The sequence below is a fragment of the Leopardus geoffroyi genome, chromosome B2 (genome assembly GCF_018350155.1).
Source record: "Leopardus geoffroyi isolate Oge1 chromosome B2, O.geoffroyi_Oge1_pat1.0, whole genome shotgun sequence".
NCBI lineage: Eukaryota > Metazoa > Chordata > Mammalia > Carnivora > Felidae > Leopardus > Leopardus geoffroyi.
In genome coordinates, this window is record NC_059332.1 from 114,645,429 (window position 1) to 114,658,942 (window position 13,514).

At 37.0% G+C, this 13,514-nt stretch overlaps 1 pseudogene; it reads right to left on the minus strand.

Annotated features, from left to right (window-relative positions):
• Nucleotides 1-2,385: 2,385 nt before the first annotated feature.
• LOC123609809 lies at nt 2,386-3,135 on the minus strand (annotated as a pseudogene).
• Between the last annotated feature and the right edge of the window lie 10,379 nt (nt 3,136-13,514).

Genomic DNA, 13,514 nt, shown 5'->3' on the forward strand with positions numbered 1-13,514 from the left:
CAGAGAAAGCATTTGACAAAATACAGCATCCTTTGTTGATAAAAACCCTCAAGAAAGTAGGGATAGAAGGAGCATACCTCAAGATCATAAAAGCCATATATGAACGACCCAATGTTAATATCATCCTCACTGGGGAAAAACTGAGAGCTTTCCCCCTAGGGTCAGGAACAAGACAGATGTCCACTCTCGCCACTGTTATTCAACATAGTATTGGAAGTCTCAGTCTCTGCAATCAGACAACACAGAGAAATAAAAGGCATCCAAATCAGCCAGGAAGAGGTCAAATTTTCACTCTTCACAGATGACTTGATACTCTATATGGAAAACCCAAAAGATTCCACCAAAAAACTGCTAGAATTGATTCATGAAATCAGCAAAGTTGCAGGATATAAAATCAATGCACAGAAATCAGTTGCATTCCTATACACCAACAATGAAGCGACAGAAAGAGAAATCAAGGAATCGATCCCATTTACAGTTGCACTAAAAACCATAAAATACCTAGGAATAAATCTAACCAAAGAGGTGAAAAATCTGTACACTGAAAACTATAGAAAACTTATGAAATAAATGGAAGAAGACACAAAAAAATGGAAAAATATTCCCTGCACCTGCAAAGGAAGAACAAATTTTGTTAAAATGTCGATACTACTCAAAGCAATCTACATATTCAATGCAATCCCTATCAAAATAACACTAGCATTCTTCACAGAGCTAGAACAAACAATCCTAAAATTTGTATGGAACCAGAAAAGACCCTGAATAGCCAAAGCAATCTTGAAAAAGAAAACCAAAGTAGGAGGCATCACAATCCCAGACTTCAAGCTATACTACAAAGCTGTAATCATCAAGACAGTATGGTACTGGCACAAGAACAGACACTCAGATCAATGGAACAGAATAGAGAACCCAGAAATGGACCCACAAACGTATGGCCAACTAATCTTTGACCAAGCAAGAAAGAATATCCAATGGAATAAAGACCATCTCTTCAGCAAGTGGTGCTGGGAAAACTGGACAGTGACATGCAGAAGAATGAACCTGGACCATTTTCTTATACCGTACACAAACTCAAAATGGATGAAAGACCTCAATGTAAGAAAGGAAACCTTCAAATTCCTCAAAGAGAAAGCAGGCAAAACCTCTTTGACCTTGGCTGCAGCAACTTCTTACTCAACACGTCTCTGGAGGCAAGGGAAACAAAAGCAAAAATGAACTACTGGGTCCTCATCAAAATAAAAAGCTTCTGCACAGTGAAGGAAACAATCAGCAAAACTAAAAGGCAACTGACAGAATGGGAGAAGATATTTGCAAACAACATATCAGATAAAGCGTTAGTATCCAAAAGCTATAAAGAACTTATGAAACTCAACACCCAAAAAACAAACAATCCAGTGAAGAAACGGGCAAAAGACATGAATAGACACTTCTCCAAAGAAGACATCCAGATGGCCAACCAACATGAAAAAATGCTCAACATTACTCATCATCAGGGAAATACAAATCAAAACCACAATGAGATACCACCTTACACCTGTCAGAATGGCTAACATTAACAACTCAGGCTACAACAGATGTTGTCGAGGATGCGGAGAAAGAGGATCTCTTTTGTATTGCTGGTGGGAATGCAAGCTGGTGCAGCCACTCTGGAAAACAGCATGGAAGTCCCTCAAAAAATTAAAATTATATAGAACTACCCTACGACCCAGCGATTGCAATACTAGGTATTTATCCATGGGATACAGGTATGCTGTTTTGAAGGGACACATGCACCCCCATGTTTATAGCAGCACTATCAACAATAGCCAAAGTATGGAAAGAGCCCAAATGTCCATCGATGGATGAATGGATAAAAAAGATGTGGTGTATATATATATGTGTATGTATATGTATACGTGTATACATATATATGTATAAGTATACGTGTATATGTATATATATACACACACACAATGGAGTATTACTCGGCTTCAAAAAAATGAAATCTTGCCATTTGCAACTACGTGGATGGAACTAGAGCGTATTATGCTAAGCAAAATTAGTCAGAAAAAGACAAATATCATATGACTTCACTCATATGAGGACTTTAAGACAGAGAACAGATGAACACAAGGGAAGGGAAGCAAAAATAATATAAAAACAGGGAGGGGGACAAAACATAAGAGACTCTTAAATATGGAGAACAAACAGAGGGTTACTGGAGGGGTTGTGGGAGGGGGGATGGGCTAAATGGGTAAGGGGCAATAAGGAATCTACTCTTGAAATCATTGTTGCACTATATGCCAACTAATTTGGATGTTAATTTAAAAAGTAAAATTAATAATAAAGAAAAAAACTACTGAGATAGTTTAAAAAAAAAGAAATCCTATGAATTTTCCCCTTTGACTCTGAGTTTCAAAGGATAACCTCAGTTATCCTTGATTTCTACTCCAATTTGCAGTTCATTTTTATTTATATACTCAAGATGTTCATTTGCTAGGTTCAAATAGTAATAATTTATAATTGTATTATATCAACCTATTGTTTTTCAGTTGTCATATCTACATTTGTCTAGATCAGGATTGTAAGCCTTTTGTTAAAAACTCTGGGAATGAACCATATCTACATGGTGCTTTTTATGAGGTCCCTTGTAACTTTTTTAATCCATTTACTTTTTTGAAAAGCACTTGTTAGAATTTAATGAAACTCCCTCCATGTGGCTTCAAGCCAACATACAGGCATCCTTAATCTTCTCCTTGGCTCTTCTACTGACGAATTTGGCCTTCATGATGACAGGCCATTTTGATAGTCTCCCTTTCCCAAAACTTTATAGTAGCCTGATCGCACCACATCAATGATAGGAGCAGCTCCATTCTTGTTTTTGACAGCATTTACCCTTGTCTTCTCACTGACCAAGGTTCACAGTTCATCAAGGATGTCAGTTGGGCGGAAGTTCTGGTTCTTCCTTAAGTCGTAATGCCTCATGCCAACTTCTCCAAAGTAACCTGGGTGATATTTGCCAACGTTGATCCTGTGGTGATGCATGCCACCAGGATTACCTCAGCCTCTGGGGTGATTCCAGTGCTTGCCAATTTGGCTGTGGCCGTGGTTCACGTGGCCCCAAAGTTTCTGGGTCTTCCCCAGTCTGGATGGCATGTCAGCAGCCCAGACAAAAGAGTTTAATTCATTTTTTTAATGTTATCAGCATTATATCTAGATTGGGGTAGCCACCCTGGAATATGGTTTGAGAAAGATGCAAATGGAGAGGGTGAAAGGTCGTAATATGTAAATACAAAAGAAACAACAAAATGAAGGGATTTAAGTCAAATGTCAGACAAATAGGCAAAAAGGGCAGTAAATTCCAGAGAAATCCAGAAGGAGCAAAAGTGACAGGACAGGTCGTGGCCTGAGGCAGACATACTAGTATATCCCAAATTTAGATTATTGTGTCTTATCACTTTAATGTCCCAAACAACTCGATCAATACAAATGCACCACCCTATTCACTTGAGGGAAATTTTGCCAAAACTCAGTAAGTTTCAATTTAAACACATTGCACATATGTTTACATTCAGTAGAGAAATTTGAGAATTTTCATCAGGATATACAAAAATTGAGTCTGGAAGTTTGTGGTCTAACAAGTCCTCCTACTCAAAAACAAAGGCATTATCGCCAAAAAGGCTGTTCCGAGCTCAGAGGAAAGGACTAAGGTTTGAGAGACAATGGGAAATAGTGTGCCTATCCCAACTAATCCCTGTTAAGAGTCAAGCTATCTTCCTGGCCACACCAAAATTGGCCAAGACCAGATTTTTGTGCTTACTTATTAACTTGGTGTCACAAAAAAGATGAAATGTTTATTGCAATAATTACATATTAGAATTCACAGTTTTCATTTCTTCAAGACTGCATGATAGGGTCCTGGGTAAGAAACAGGATTCTCATTTCTATCAATGGAAGTGTTCCCCTAGAATTTACATTTGAAACTAATTTCCTTTTAGTTTATAATTGTTTACTCTCTTCTATTCGTGCAATAAAAGTCATTGATCACCTACTACATTTAAAGCACTTTCCTTACCACAGAGTACCAAATGATGAATAAAACAAAATCCCTGCCCTAAAGGAACTTAAAGTAGGCAGTTATCTTTGGAAACAGACCATCAGAGAAGCACACTCAAATTGCCACTCCAACAAAAATATTTAGGTTGTTAGTTGGTTTAACTTGCTACATTTATTAAGTTATTTGATGTATAAAAATTTTTTTAATGTTTATAAATATTATATCTATATAAAATATATTTACATACACGTTACTATACTTTTTGCAAAGTTGAAAGTAAAGCAAAATTACAAGTGGCTAGACTCATTCTTATAATTCACTTTTATTAAATTGTAAGGCACTAGGAATATAAAAACTAGCCTATATTAAAACTAATAGCAATAATAATTTGTGGTTTTGCTGTAACCACTATAATCCTCATCCTCCAGTCATGCACGCAGCACTTTGACTTGGTCACTCTTTTCTGCCCGTGTAAAGGTGCTGCTGAGTGAATTCACCTTGTGAATTCACTGCCATGATGAGGTTTCTATTTCTGAGAAAGTGAATCCAAGGAAAGTATTCCAAGGAAAGTTTCAGATAGCGTAGCCAAGGTAAACAGATAATAAAGATGTTGAAGTGTCTTCCTTCAGCTATCAAACAGCGTCAGGCAGTCATTTGACTTATTTATTGTTGGGGTTCATCCTTGTGACAGACACCTCTATTATTACACACAGGATAATTATTACACGGATATATCAGGCCATTGCCAAACTGCAACTAAGAACTCTGCATAGATCTATATAGGTGATGCTAGGCCACATGAACAAAAATGGAAAGATCACATCCTAGAATGTACCACTATCCTATTATTCTTTGCTTCAGACAGTAAAGCCACCTTTTGTTCATCCATATATGGTCTGAACTTGATATCCAGCATTGCCCTAGATGGAAAGAAACTGAGTAAATGAAATCTAAATACAAACATCTCATTTTTACCATTCATTGCAACTTACCTCCTCTGAACTTCTTTTACAAAAACGAAGACATGCGATCTTCAACCAAATTAAGGTCTCTGTTGCCTTTACCTCTCACTTTTCTCTCCTAGAATATTAACTATGTATCCTCCATCTCCAACATACATTGCTTTAGTTGCTTCTCTACACAACCTACACCCCTATAGCCTCATATTTTTAATGTGTTTTTCCCAGTACATGGTCCTTGGTCGTTTTGTAGCACCTGTCCAGAAAACCTGCAAACTTTTAACAGTGCAACAATCTACCTTCTTCCTTGTTAACCAGGAAACAAGATGAAAATCACTTATTGTGAAAAACTGTGACCCCCCCCTACAAATTTCTGGTTTCTGGCCTCTTTGGGGCTTGTAATGTTTCATATGCCCCTGGTCTTTATCCCTGCCTCCTATCCGCTCATGTTGGACATTCCAAATTTTCACTTCTTTCCTTAGGCTCAATGCTCCATTACACTTGCTGCAGCCCAAACAGATGATTTCTTCCAGTTACGTAGTTAACCTCCCTACCTTGTTTTTAAGCCTACATTCAAAGTAGGCTTCCTGAAAGTTTAATCTTACCTCTATTTACTTTATTACTGTTCTGGAGAAATCAGTGATAATTTCTTTCCTAGACTACTGAACATTCTAACTGATCTCCTTGCCTACAGTCCTGATTTTCCCTATCATCTGCCCCCTTGCAAACAATATTTATTCACTCTAATCCTATTTCCATATGCTGGTAATTCCCAAACCCATAGCTCCTATTCTAACGGATCTCCTAAACCACAGATCCATAGTTACAACTACCTTCTGAATATCTTCAAATGCACATTCAGCAGACTCCATATGCTTAACATGTCAAAAATTAAATTTTTAAGTTTCTTGCCCTGCAAGCTACCCACCCGCCACACTAAATTACTGAATCAATAGTGCAATTTACAATCTGTTAGCCACTGTCGGCGCCTTTTTCTTATTCATCAATCTCCCGGACGTGACAAATAACTGATGGGTGAGCATTGTCATTATACCACCAAATCTCTCTTCAATCTTTCTTCTATTTAGTCCTCTTACTAACGTTCAAGTCTTTTTCATTAGGATTAAAATCATGAATGTAGCCTACTAACTATTCTTGTTTCCTCAACCTTATTCCCTATCTGATACCCGAGCATTATTTCTAAAACATACGTATATAATTCAGTATGAAAAGGCTGGAAAGCATCTGATAAATCTCACTATTCACCATCTAAAGGAAATGAAAAGATAACATTACACTAGAAACTAAGACTGACAGTAAACTAACACCAGGATTTAGGAAGCATTTGGGAAGAATCCTCACTAAATACAAAGTCAGTGGCATTGCCCACCGTAATGAAGAAGAAGGAATATACATTTGTAGCTACTATGTATCACGTTATGCAGTAGATGCTTAGGTAAGAAACTAATTCATCACAACTCATTGGATCAGAAGTGTACTCTCCAGAAGAAATACCTATACATCCCTAGTTCTAAGTGCAGGTTTTCAAAGCAGGTGGAGAGCTTCTTCCCACTCCACATCCCAACCCACCATTTGGACTTTGTTTTCTACATCTAGTCCAATCCTGCACTAGAAACTGGAAACTGGATAGGGAATAGAGTGTGGGCCAATAGTAATGACACATTTATTTCTAGAAAGTATACTTCTTACAAGTGATTCATGACAAGTATAGGTAGAGACAAGATTTGTGGAAGCAGGGGATATTGAAGATTGTGGTTTTTAATGTACATATGTGCTCAAAATGTCATAGAAGGCAGTGGAATGAAAAGGTAAATCACATCTTAAATAGCGACACTAGATAAACAGTTGCAGAAAGTAAAAACTAAGAAAAAATTCTGGCCATTACAACCATAAGTCTGGGAAGTGGACTTAACCATCACTAAAGTAAACAGGCTCTGGAGACCAAAGGGCAAGGCACATACCTGGTGTGTTGCCAAATACCAAGAGTGAATAAATCAAAAAAGAAAAAGAGAAACAAAAACAAAAAGAAAAGATAGCTGACTTCTGGAAAGGTTACACCAAATGTAAGCTCCAATGGAAGAAAGAGAATTTTGATAATTTAGTAATTATTAGATTTAACTTAATATATATATTAAGTTAATATAAGATATAGGTTAGGTGGGGCGCCTGGGTGGCGCAGTCGGTTAAGCGTCCGACTTCAGTCAGGTCACGATCTCGCGGTCGGTGAGTTCGAGCCCCGCGTCAGGCTCTGGGCTGATGGCTCAGAGCCTGGAGCCTGTTTCTGATTCTGTGTCTCCCTCTCTCTCTGCCCCTCCCCCGTTCATGCTCTGTCTCTCTCTGTCCCAAAAATAAATAAACCTTGAAAAAAAATTTTGTAAAAAAAAAAAAAAAAAAAAAAAAGATATAGGTTAGGTAAGAAAGGATTGTTTCCTCAAGCTAAAATGCAGTAACAGATTTAAAATCTACACTGAAAGACACAAGTGATGATATTAACACTGTGAGAAATGAAACAAGTGATGTAGTGGACGTGCTTGAAATATCCCAGAATACTGTGGAAAAAGAAAAAAACTTAAATGATAGCTATGTAGGCAAAATTAAAAAAAAAAAATCTAAGAATGCAACAATAGTTAACACAGAGCATCTTTTAAAGCACTTTACAAGCATTCTACCCACTTAATTATCTCAATACTCCATCCTCATCATATTTATAGATATAGAAACTGCAGGAAAAATTATTAGTCCAAGGTCACGAAGCTAGTAGGGAGAGAATAACAACCAAGGCCATCTGACATCAGAGTCTGCTGTTAGCCACTACGCTATTAACTCTCTCAAATATATATATATATATATATATATATATATATATATATATATACACACACACACACATATACAAATATATATATACACATATAAATGTATATATATACACACATATATACAAATATATATATATACATATATATGTGTGTATATATATATATGTATATATATAAGAGAAAAGAAACAGTCAAGTAACAAAAAAGAAATTTAAGTGATAAAAGATTTGATAAGTTACATTATGGATTTGTTATCCATAAATGTAAAAATAGTGTAGACAAAAATTTTACATGATGGCTATAAAGAAAAAGAATAGCTTGGGGTGCCTAGGTGGCTCAATCGGTTAAGCATCCAATTCTTGATTTCGGCTCAGGTCATGATCTCATGGTTCATGAGATCAAGCCCCATGTCAGGCTCTGCTCTGAGTATGGGAAGCCTGCTTGGGATTCTCTCTCTCTTCCTCTCTCCCTCTCTGCCCCTCTCCCATGTGCTCACACAAATTCTCTCTCTCTCTCAAAATAAACATTAAAAAGAAAAGAAAAAGAATAGCTGACACAGCTCTTTTTTTTTCCTATAATAATTGGCAAAAAGAGTTGAGAGAAAACTTTCTGTCCCAATAGTTTAATATTGAGCCAAGTTATTCATCTCTAAAGGCAAAACTGAAGATGTTCTAATGTTTAGAAGTATCCCTCCCTTGGAAAGAAAAAAAAAAAGAGGTTAGAGTGGGAGAGAGCCAAAGCATAAGAGACTCTTAAAAACTGAGAACAAACTAAGGGTTGATGGGGGGTGAGAGGGAGGGGAGGGTGGGTGATAGGTATTGAGGAGGGCACCTTTTGGGATGAGCACTGGGTGTTGTATGGAAACCAATTTGACAATAAATTTCATATACTGAAAAAAAAAAAAGAAGTATCCCTCCCTTGCAACACTTGTGAAAAAAACAGATATACTCAAGAAATGTTCGCATTACACAGCGAAGTGGGAAAAGCAGGCTATAAAACAATAGGTATTATGTAAACCATTTTTTGAAAAAATGTGCATCTTTGCAAATATATTCATAGAAAATGTCTAAAAAGTTTTATGGCAAAATTGTAACATGTATGAAGGTTTTTTTTTTAATTTCCACTTTTGTAGTATGCAATTGCTTGTGCCATAACAGAATAATGAAAGTTAAAATTAAAAAATGTTTTTGGAAATAGAGATTAATAAGGAACTTTATAGGCAATCACATTAAAAATGATGGTTAAGTGTTGAACTCTATGAGGCATAAAGTCAAACAGAAATATTTACTTGATAGTAAAACCTAGTGAGAACCCACAAAAAATAATTATTTGCTAATAATAATCTTGTATAAAAGTCAATTTAAAAAATTTTTTTTTCAACGTTTATTTATTTTTGGGACAGAGAGAGACAGAGCATGAACGGGGGAGGGGCAGAGAGAGAGGGAGACACAGAATCTTAAACAGGCTCCAGGCTCTGAGCCATCAGCCCAGAGCCCGACGCGGGGCTCGAACCCACGGACCGCGAGATCGTGACCTGGCTGAAGTCGGACGCTTAACCGACTGCGCCACCCAGGCGCCCCATATAAAAGTCAATTTAAAAAAAATCAGTACCTCAGTAGCAAGAAGGGCTCAAAAGAGTCAAAAAATTCCCATAGAGCTCATCATACATGTGGGCCCAAAAGATAGCATGATGGAAGAATAAGAACAGACTTTCTTAGAAGAACTTTTAGGGACTAGGAAATATGAAAAGCTGTTTGTCCTCCTAATTAAGGAAATATAAATTAAAATAACAACGAAATGTTCTTTCATGTATGGGCATGGCATAAGTAGAGGTTTATTATCCAGTGCTATTGAGTTTGAAAAATCAGTGAAATTGATCACAGTAAAAATATATACAGATGATGAGAGATGTAGGAGTTAAGAGTGGCTGGTAAAATTTATAATGTGCATAACACTCATGTCCAACAATCTTACATATTTCTCTATTCCAGACAAGCATTTCCAAAAAACTTATTGCAGCATTATTTGTAACACCAAAAAATCAGAAACATGTACATGTGAGTTAAAAATGGAATGGGTTAAATCAATATGGTACATCCATGCTACGGAATACTGTTTTAAAAAATGAGAAAGAACACTATACGCTGGCATAGAACAATGTCCAAAAGTCATAGTTTTATGAAGAAATCGACTCAGGAAAATACATACAAGATTATTCCATTTATATGAAAAAACTCCACAAAGCAAAAAAATACATATTATATCTGCCTTAAATATATTAAAGTGTCTATCCAAAATCTGGAAAAATGGAAAAAGAATGGGAATTATTTTTTTTACTCCTATATCTTATAAATCTCTATGGGATTTATTTTAAAATAAAAATATATCTGTCAAAACCCAGGTTTCCCAAAACACAGAGGTTAAGGTAAAGCTTGGATCTTAATGCCTGACTGAGGGGAAGAGTATAGTCAATGGGCTGCAGGAGTGAGAAAAACCAGAAAATGAGGCAGGGAAGTAAGGAAAGCAAAAACAATATGGGGCAGGAAGGAGCTGGCAAGGCTTCACGGGAAAGCATAGCTGGGGACATGACCTGGCAGGCCACATGGAACATCTGCACTGTGAAACAGTTGGGGGTGGGCTGGGGAGTAGACTAGAGAATCAGCTCACTCTCATCTCCTATTCCTCAGTGGTCAACTTTTTCCTCATAAGTTAACTTCCCTGTACTTCTGGGTCATGTTACTCGTTGCATCTGAAGAATCTTTGGGAAAGACAGATCTTATGTGCAATACTCAGTGCTCATCTGAATGCAGAACCAGTGGGAAGAGAAGGAACTGTCATGTATTTAGTTGAGTTCAGCTTAGTTTAGATGGTGCTGCATATCTCCCCTCATCAGGTGCAATGCCCGACTTCCTGCCAGGGAAACCAGAAGCAGCAAGTGGTATTTGGGAATGAGGTGACTTCACAGGGTGATGGAGATCTCCACTGATCAAGTGTCCAAGACCCCAGGAAGCAGATGGGGCCAAGTGAACGGGGGAAGGCACATGAATGTTTAATTCCACTGTCAGTGTATTAAATTATGTTAATACACTAATTATAGAATTTAAAACAAACAACTGAACAAATAAAAGTTAATACATCTTTACATTCTGTAATAAGGGGAATGAAGATGGGGTATGTGGGTGGCTCAGTCAGTTAAGCATCTGGCTCTTGATTTCAGCTCAGGCCATGATTTCACGGTTCGTGAGTCTGAGCCCCACATCGGGCTCTTCGCTAACAGTGCCAAGCCTGCTTTGGATTCTGTCTCTCCCTCTCTCGGCCCCCCATCCCAGGCTTCCTCTCTCTCTGTCTCTCAAAAAATAAGTAAATGGAAAAAAAGGGGAAATAAAGAAACTAAAGAAGAAAGAAGAAAGAAAAAAACGATGATGACACAATATAAACTGAAATACTAACAGTAGGTCAATTCCATGATAAAATTTATGTCTACTCTATTAATATTGGCCATATATATATACTTTCTCACCATTTATATCTGTATCAGTAGCATAAGGAGCCAGCCTGAAGTTGAAGTAGTTCAGAAATCAAGAGAAAAGAATGATACCAACCATGCCGTAAGAGTAGACAGCCGGCTGCTTTTTAGTAGTGTCACACTGGCTTTAGTACTCAAACATTCGTCTACATTAAAGGCACACCTCAAATTGTTAAAGGAATTGTCAAAGATCAGAAACTAAGACTCCAAAATCATGGATGATACTAATTACTTCTATTAGGAAATTCTGCTCAAAGTTTTATTGTAAAAATGAAAGAAGTTTTGTTTTCTTTCATATTGGCACTTTGATTTTATATGGAAACATCTCCATTCTACAATAAAGACATAGAAATTAAGCTGGAATATTACTACAAATTGTCTGCAGTCTATGTTTCTGTTAGATACTGCACAGTCCACGCTACTCAGTTCAATGGAACGCCAGAAAAAGCAGTTGAACGGAACATAAATCCCAGGGACAGAACTGAAATCCAGGCTTCCAAAAACCTACCCTACCAGAGCTGATCCTTGCAGGACATCTATCCCCTCTTTAACTCTTGTATTTCTCTTTGACCTTTAACGTTAGCTTGTTTGACACTTCCAACTCTGTGATGGGTCAATGATCCTACTCTGTAACCACTAACATAAGATACAATTTTCAGATATATTTTTGGATAGGGATAAACCCTTCTTACCCCAGTCATCACAGCAGTCCAGAGAGGCACAAAGGGGTAAGCAGAAGAAAAATTAAGTAACCTGGATAGAGCTCTGCCTCTAGCCCTAAGCTGAGCTGAGCTGAGCTGTGAGTTGAGAAAGCTACAATGAAGTAGAAAAGATTCAATATCAGTAGAAGGAAGAACATTCTGCCCATAGCCACTGGTAAAGCCATCGATGTTCATAGGATGATATGAAGGACATGATGATGCACAAGGCCTTCCTGCTCAAAATTCTCAATCCCACCCCTTAATATTTTATCGTCAGGGATTTATGCCTTCCTAATTACCAAGGGGAAGCAGATCCCAGAGTGAAAGCTAATACCTGAAAGAAACAGAATGGCAGCCACTTGAAAAAGAAATACAGAAAAACTAAATACAGAATGAAAAGTTGGTAATGAAAAAGGCCACTGAGAGTGGAGGTATCTGTAAGGAAAAAAAAAAAAAAAGGACAAATAGTCCACATATGTCACTCATTTCCCTGAATTTTCCATACCCTGGTTAAGCAAAAGGAACAGTGAGAATCAAAGCAAAATAAAGTATGTATTGGGCACCTAGTATACAATGCCTTGCTGTAGCTGTGGGCTATAAGGAAAAAACAAAATGTAGAAATGAAAGTAGGAAGATAGCAAAAAGGCATAAAAACAGAAATCAAAGTTACAACAATAAGTAAGAAAATGTGAAGCAAAATCCTAAAACACATCTTGTGCTAAATGTAAGAATTTCTAATTCCAGGTCCATCTCTATTTGGAGATTTGATCCTACTGAAATATGGAAATAAATTGGTACCTTATGAGAAAAATGCTGACTACTCCTCAACTCTGAGGGCTACACCTACAGGAGATTGTGTGAAAATGTGCAAATCTGAAAAACATTCACTCAAAATCTGCTTCCTTTGAGTAAATATCAAATTAGAGTTGCCACAGACCAGAACTGAAGCTGTTGACTTCTTAGAAATAAATATGTAAAGTACAAAAGAAAAAGAAATATAAAATATTTCCCCCCTTAATTCCTAGAAAGCAAATGTCATAAACCTAATTTCCTCATAAACACAGAAGCTGTGTCACCATTCAAGTATGAAGCCTGAGGAACTGCAATTAGTGACAGCAAAATAGACTCCATATCTTTTTAAATAAGTTTTCACAAAAGGTGTTCTTTTTCAATAGCTTTCTTTTATTCATTCTGTCAGCGCATTTTTGTTGAGCATATGCTATAGGCAAGCCATGTTGCTTAAAATGAAGAATGTAAAGTTTAGATCACTGGATCCCTACACTTAAGGAGCTTGAAGCCTTGTTGAAGAGGTAAGATGCATCCAGAAAAAAAACTATAATGCAAAGCAGAAGATGTCAAAAGAAAAATTAAAAATTAAAGCAAATGCCAGGGAAGCTCAGAGGAAGCAGAAATCATAGAGGCAAGACATTTTTCATGGAGCACATACCAGCT